Source organism: Wolffia australiana, chromosome 13, assembly GCF_029677425.1.
Source record: "Wolffia australiana isolate 7733 chromosome 13, ASM2967742v1".
Classification (NCBI taxonomy): domain Eukaryota; kingdom Viridiplantae; phylum Streptophyta; class Magnoliopsida; order Alismatales; family Araceae; genus Wolffia; species Wolffia australiana.
Window position 1 is genome coordinate 13,537,824 of NC_135847.1, and position 7,732 is coordinate 13,545,555.

Genomic DNA, 7,732 nt, shown 5'->3' on the forward strand with positions numbered 1-7,732 from the left:
TGTCCCCCATGGATGACTTTGCAGTCGTCTTGGATCTCGACCTACTGATGGGTTCACGCGCTGACGTGTTCCCCCAGTACCGCGGTGTACTGTTCTCGAAGGGATTTCACCCATGCTTCTTGAGGGACCAACGGGTCCAGAAGCCGCGGTGCATCGCTCTCCTGTCCCGATGCAAATTAAGGACGGATTGAGGAAGGGGGAAGAGACCTTCCTCGTCACCATACAAGGGCTGACACCCCAGAAAAAGGGTGAAACGCAGGCGTGCGCACCAACCCGTTTGGCAACACTTAGTTGGGGTGACGACGACGACAACAACCCCGGTGCAGCCACGGGTGGACTACCGGGGCCGATTCGGGACGTACTGCAGGAGTTTGCCGGGGTGATGCCCGCGCAGCTCCCCACGAAGCTACTGTGCAGGCGGGATGTGGACCATGAGATTGAATTACTCCCCGGTACACGTCCCCTTGCGCGGGCGCCTTACAAGATGCCCCCCGTTTACCTGGAGGAGTCGAGGAAGCAGCTCCAAGAATTGCTGGAGAGCAAGCTCATCCGGCCATCCAAGGCCCCCTTCGGCGCTCTAGTTCTCTTCCAGAAGAAGAAGGATGGATCGCTCCGACTCTGTGTGGACTACCGAGCATTGAACAAGGTAATAGTGAAAAATAAATATCCTGTACCGAATGCTGAAGAACTGTTCGACAGGCTCGGCGAGGCTCGCTACTTCTCGAGGATGGACTTGAAGAGCGGGTACCACCAGGTGCGGATCAAGGAGGGGGACGAACCAAAGACGGTGTGTGTGACGCGCTACGGATCTGTTGAATTCTGCGTGATGCCTTTTGGGCACACGAACGCTCCTGCTACGTTTTGTTGCCTGATGAACAATATTTTTCGAGATTATATCGATGATTTCGTGGTTGTGTATTTGGATGACATTCTCGTATAGAGCCAGAGCTTGGATGACCATGTGAGGCACCTGAGGAAGGTGATGGCTAAGCTGAAGGAGCACGAGCTCTACCTCAACCCAAAAAAGTGCGAGTTTGCACTGCAGGAGATTGAGTTTCTCGGACACCTAGTTGGGAAGGGAAGCGTGCGCATGGATCCCTCAAGGTGAAGGCCATCAGAAATTGGACGGAGCCAAAGGGAGTGCCGCAATTGAGATCGTTCCTTGGTCTGGCAAATTACTATCTGAAGTTTATCAAAGGCTTCTAACGACTAGCTGCCCCCTTGACGGACTTGTTGAAGAAAGACATGAAGTGGCAGTGGACGGATCTATGCCAGAAAGCATTTGAAAAGCTGAAGAGTGCAGTCTCCAGCGAGGCGGTGCTCCACTTGCCCAAATTCAACAAGTCATACGAGGTACACACCGATGCTTCAGACTTCGCCCTTGGAGGTGTCTTGATGCAGGACAGACACCCCGTGGCTTATGAAAGACGCAAGCTGAACGACTCAGAGAGAAGGTACTCGGTGCACGAGAAGGAGATGACAGCCGTGGTACATTGCCTGAGAGTCTAGCGCCACTATCTCCTCGGAGGAAAATTCGTGGTCCACACCGACAATGTGGCCACCAGCTGCTTCGAGTCCCAGAAGAAGCTGACCCAGAAGCAAGCGAGATGGCAAGACTTCTTGGCGGAGTTCGACTTCGACTTGAAGTATAAGCCGGGGCGCGCCAACTAAGTGGCCGACGCCCTAAGCCGCAAGGAACCAGAGGCGTTCGTGGCAGCACTTTCAGTAGTCCAAGGAAGCATTCTCGATTAAATCAAGTTGGTGTTGAAAGATGATCCAGAAGCTGTACGCCTGATGAAGCGCATCACTGCGGGCGAGACAAGGAGATTCTGGACCGAGAACGGCGTTGTCTACGCCACGGGAAACCGGCCGTATGTGCCGCGTGCGGGTGGGTTGTGCCGTAAGCTCCTTTACAAGGCCCACGACGCACCCCACGCCGGACACCTAGGGCAGGCCCGAACGCTTGCGCTCCTGTCCAGCAGCTATCACTGGCTGGGAACGGAACGTGATGTAGAAGCCTACGTCCGTTCATGCCTGGTGTGTCAACAAGACAAGACGGAGAAGGCCAAGGTGGCTAGAACGCTAGAACCTCTCCCGAGGGCGAGCAGACCATGGGAGTCCATCTCAATGGATTTCGTCACTTGCCTTCCACGCGTGGGTGGGCACGACGCCATTCTGGTTGTCGTAGATCGCTTCTCCAAATACGCGACCTTCATCCCCACCACGTCGGAAGTGCATGCAGATGGCGTGGCTCGTTTGTTCATGTCCTGTGTGGCAAAGTATTGGGGTCTTCCACTGGATATCATCAGTGATCGGGACACAAGGTTCACTGGTCGTTTCTGGGAGTCGTTGTTCAAGTACATGGGCTCCAAGCTCAAATTTTCTACGAGCTTCCACCCCTAGGCAGATGGTCAGACGGAACGGGTTAACTCCATGCTCGAGGAATACCTCCGGCACTACGTTTCGGCCAACCAAGAGAATTGGGTGAAGCTGCTGGATGCAGCACAATTTGCACACAACATCAACCGGAGCTCGGCTACGGGTCACTTGCCGTTTGACATTGCAACGGGAAGACAACCACTGACTCCTCCAGAAGTTGTGAGGAGAAAAGGGAATGGACACTTCCCTGCGGCCTTCCACTTTGCGTGCGAATATCATGCTCGCATCGAGGAAGCTCGCGAGGCGTTGGAGCGTGCTGCTCAAAGAATGAAGAAGTACGCGGACCAGCACAGACGGGATGTTGAGTTCCAAGTGGGCGACAAGGTCCTACTAAAGACCAACGCTCAGATGTTGAAGACGAAGCAAGCAAAGCAGCGTCATAAGGGTCTGGTTCCCCGCTACGATGGACCTTTCGAAGTGGTAGCAAAAATCGGCCGGGTTGCCTACCGACTCAATATTCCCCGTTAGCTGGCGGTCCATCCAGTCTTCCATGTGTCGGTTCTGAAGAAATATGTACCAAATCCTGAAGATGCGGCGAGGAACCAGGCCTAGCGTGCGCCACCAAATGTGCGGGCACACTTTGATCAGGAAGCAGAAGCCGTCCTGGCAAAGCGGGATATTGACCAGGGAGGACATCATGGCTGCTATCACAAGATCGAGTATCTCATCAAGTGGAAGAACCGGCCAGAGGAATCAGCCACCTGGGAGCGCGACTCGGACTTATGGCAGTTCGACGATCTACTCCGAGCATACGAAGTGGAGCAGCGAGCATCAACGAGGGCGTCGACATCTTCAGGCGACGGGGGCGTGTTAGGCCCCTAACTATGCGGCATTCCTTGCCCAGGGGCCTGCGTGCTTATTGGGAAGGTTTGTCCGCATGTTCGACTCACGAAGTTTTAAGTACTGAGTCAAATGGGTAGCGATGCCCAAATACCTGATCTATTAGGCCATTGCCACTGTCTGTGGTGATTCACAGCAGACTGTGCACGTGCCCGTCCACATCCAGAGCGGGATGGATCAGGGACGGTCCGCGCGTGCTGGGCGCGCGGGCTGATCGGCGTGTGCGTGCACGTGCTAAGCGCCGCGCGCCAAAGCCAAGCGCCATGCGCGGGCGCCAGCGCTACGCGCCAGCGCTGCGCGCGGGAGCAGGAAGTGTTGTGCACGGGTGCGGGACGCGCAGGCCGGGCGGCATGCCGCGGGTGCAGCGCGCGGAGTTGTGCAGGTTGCCGCGCAGCGGTCGTGCGGGCAATGCGCACATTTCGTGTGCGGGGCACGCGGTAGGGAGACATCCCGCCAGGAGACTAAGGCAAGTGGTGCACAACTCCTGCGGGTAGTGTTGGGCACGTAGCGCCCAGCTTGGGGGCGTCGAATGCGGCGGCGTCGCGCAGACTGCGCGCTAGAGTGTCGACATGGGTGTTGGTGGAGTGTGTGATCGTCAAGGCGGGGTTGGCGTGTGTGATCGCAAGGCCCGCGGGCGCACGGCGCCCGGCCCGGCGTGCTTGTGTAGCGGTAGAGCGGGCGTGCGCGCGCGGAGCGGCGGCCCTGAGGCGGTGTGGCGACATTACCTCGGCGCAAGGCGCCTCGTCTCGTTCCTTGTAACACCCCTCGTATTCCCCCATGTAAACTACGATGTACTCTTGATGATATTAATGCAATGACCATATTCACTAACGGTGCCTAGCACCAACCACTCCTCTAACCCCTTCTATGCGATCTTAAGCAATCCGAAGTGCTTCCGCTGCAAGAGATCAAGGCTGCTCAGTGTTCTGCCCAAGCACTGAGGCCGGCACACGTCAATTCCGAGCGGAGAGTCCTAGATCGAGATTTGACCGTGTGACACCCAGCTTCAGACCAATGCAGAAATATTATCATCGAGAGCTTGAGTGTTGTCTCATAAGATGACCCGAGAAACACATTGAAAATGTTTGATTTGTTTGCTCTAGCTTGAAGGAAAGTTTTTGGCATTCACTCTTCATGTATAGTAATATTAACTAAATAAGGGGCGAAGGAACATGCATGTGTGTTTAGATCCACATTATAAGAGCTTTGGAATAAATTTATCAACCTTTTAATCAAGATGTACTGGTTCATTCTCATTATATATTCCTTGATATGAACAAAACAGAATGTCAGTAGAACCTTAACAACTTATTATCCTCGAAAAAAAATAGTGGTAAGGAAAAATAACAGAGTAAGGAATTACACATGGGAAATCATAGCATTACCCTAGAAAAGAGAAACTATATGAAATTAAGACATTTTTACTATAAAAAAAGTCCATTAGTTAGAGTTATACCCATCTTTCAGAGTGTTTTTTTATGAGACACACGTACATGTAATTAAATTAAATAGGATGAAAATAGTTCATCATTTACCATTCAATAACGAGAATAAATTTTTTTTAAAGGATGTAAGAAATGTATTTATGTAAGGCAATTTTACAAATAGAAGTAAATAGAACTGCTTATGAACGTAATTAGACTTTTCAAGTATGAATTTCATGATTCTTATAACCCATGATGTTGTTTCGTATAAAAATGCACACATGATGACTTTGTGTTTCATAAACACAGAGTTTCATGATTCTTATAACCCATGATGTTGTTTGGTATAAAAATGCACAGATGATGACTTTCATGATTCTTATAACCAATGAGGGAAGAGAAAAGTCTACGTATATGTATGTGATATGAATTGTGGTGATGAGTAAAGAGGTCACCAGACAAGAACACCTATAAGATTAAGAACTGTAACAATAATATATTTATGCATCATTTTTCATGGAATATAAATTAGTTTTTCATCTTCTATAATTAGTTGGCATGAATTTTTTTTAATGTGAGGACTTATAGTTAAACCACAAAAATCGTGGACCTTAGAACAGTCTAGGTAAATTCATCCTAAATACCTAAGAAGTTACCATCCTGATAGACTAGAACAACATCGCAACTTTAATAAGGTCTATCCTATTAGATACCACGGTTCGCCCGAAATCCCCAAGATCGAAGAGATATGGATGCACATATACAACCAATAGATTCGATGCCTATCATAGAAGAGAGAAACTTGTATGAGTTGGTGAAGGTGAAAGTCCAATCAATGTTCAAAGAAGCCCACTATAGAGACAAGTTCTACTGAGGTGGGAGGGGCAACTATCATGGACTCCTCTATCAAAAGTCTAGACACGAACACCCAATATATGGAAGAGTTTTCAAGAAAGAAGGCACACAAATCGACCCCAATATTACATTATTAGTTAATCTTGCCAACTCCAGAGTTTTAAATTTGATGCTTATCAAAATTTACTAGTTGACACAATAGTAGAAACTCATTTTTTACTCAAATCTCCTACATCCTTGGATAATTGTTTTGGAGAACATTTTCTCTATTTTCCACGCATTCAATGAGTACACCATACTTGGCACCGATTCAATGGGTACATCGTTCAATAGAGCACAAGAAAACCATAGACATGGCACCATGCTCTTCATGGGTGTTGAACATGCACCACATCAATTTTCCTCCAGGAATCCATTTATGTAATGGGTGAAGTGACACAACTATCTCAATATTTCCTTAGTTTTTGCTAGTTCTTGCCAATGTGTGTGTGAGAAGCCTTAAATTATTTGATATACCTGTGTGAGGGTGTTTAGTTTTTGCTCTTGAGATAAATCGTCCTATGGGAGATGTTTTTGTCACTATATTTTTTCCTACATATGGATATTTAGAACCAATGTTATCGTCCACCCGTCTTTATGAATTTTGGAGATATCTACGGATATTCAGTCCATTGTACTCATTGTGCTCCACAGTATTTTCCTTCTCCATTATAAGTTAATGCATCAATATCTTATATATCTAAGGTCTAATTACAGGACTCTCAAACTCTACGCAGCAAACATCTGTTGGGCAGATGCAGTAATATATCAAAATAAACATAACTTAACATCAAACAAAGTTCAAGTTGTATTGGCACTTGTGTTTTAAAGAGAAGCCAATGTTAGCTAAGGGAAGAGAAGTCAAATACAAGAATATCCATGGTTCCTCACCATCTTTCACGTTGTAGGCTAGCCAAAGCCTTCTTTGAAGTGTCTCCACTGTATCATCTTTGTTAGAGGTATATGTGGTAGCATGTGGTTGATGTTATGATTACTAGATGTTTCTCCAGAGTGAGCTGATCGCAAGCCATCTTCTTGTTTTCATCTGATGCAATATCTGGTGGTTTTACGAAGGATAGTGCGATGCATCATTCTCCCTCTCTCTCCTCTCCGTCCATTCTTTCCAATTAAGGAGGCTTTATAGAGAATATTTTATTTACTTTCATATTTATATTTCTCTATCCTATGTTTTGGAATTTATCATCGCGGGAGTTTTTATTCAATGTTTTGAATGACAACACTTCTATTACTGAGGCGTTAAAAACGATATACACCCTTGAAACTTGACCATATAAAACTCCATTTTTTTACACATTCATCAAGATTCACATCTTTACATATCACATTCATTATGGATTCCTTAGAACGATGAAACAAAATGATATTATAATCTTAGAGACGCAGATCCCTAGAAAAGAATGGAGGGAAGGACAAATAGTGGAGAGAGAACGATCTCAAAGCCTATAACAGGTCGAAAATCATATCAATTCCCTAGGAAAAGAGAAATCTTTTGAAATAGATGCCTTTTTCCTATCCAAATAGCCATCGGTGAAAATTATACCCCAAATTTTGAGGCGTTTTGTTATGAAACAATTTCACAGGTAAAAACAAAGAGTAAATTATTTTACTATTATGTCAGATATGTATTTACATTATTATATTTTACTACTAATATACATAATACTATCTAAGTATAAATAAAAGTTTAAGAGAACTCCATAGACAATCAAAATAGAGAGAACTGTTTATGAACTTAAACAGACTTCTCCAGTTTGAATTTCATGATTCTACTAATCCATATTGTTGTTTGGTTAGAAAAATGCAGATGATGACATTATGGTTCTAAAACATGACGACGAGCACATATATAATCCTTAGTATATGTATGTGGAATTACTACAATTGGTGATGAATGCAAAATCACTTGTCAAGAAAGCCTATTCGCTCAAGAATTATGATAAAAAGTATACTTTTGATTTTTTTTCGTGGAACACAAGTTGATTATTCATCATCTAGAATTTGTTTGGCATGACAAATTCTATGTGCTAGGAATAACATTACTTTGATTGTATACCTATTACTGCAACAATTGATCCTAATAATTTATTGACTAAGGATGAAAAGTTGGGAACTTT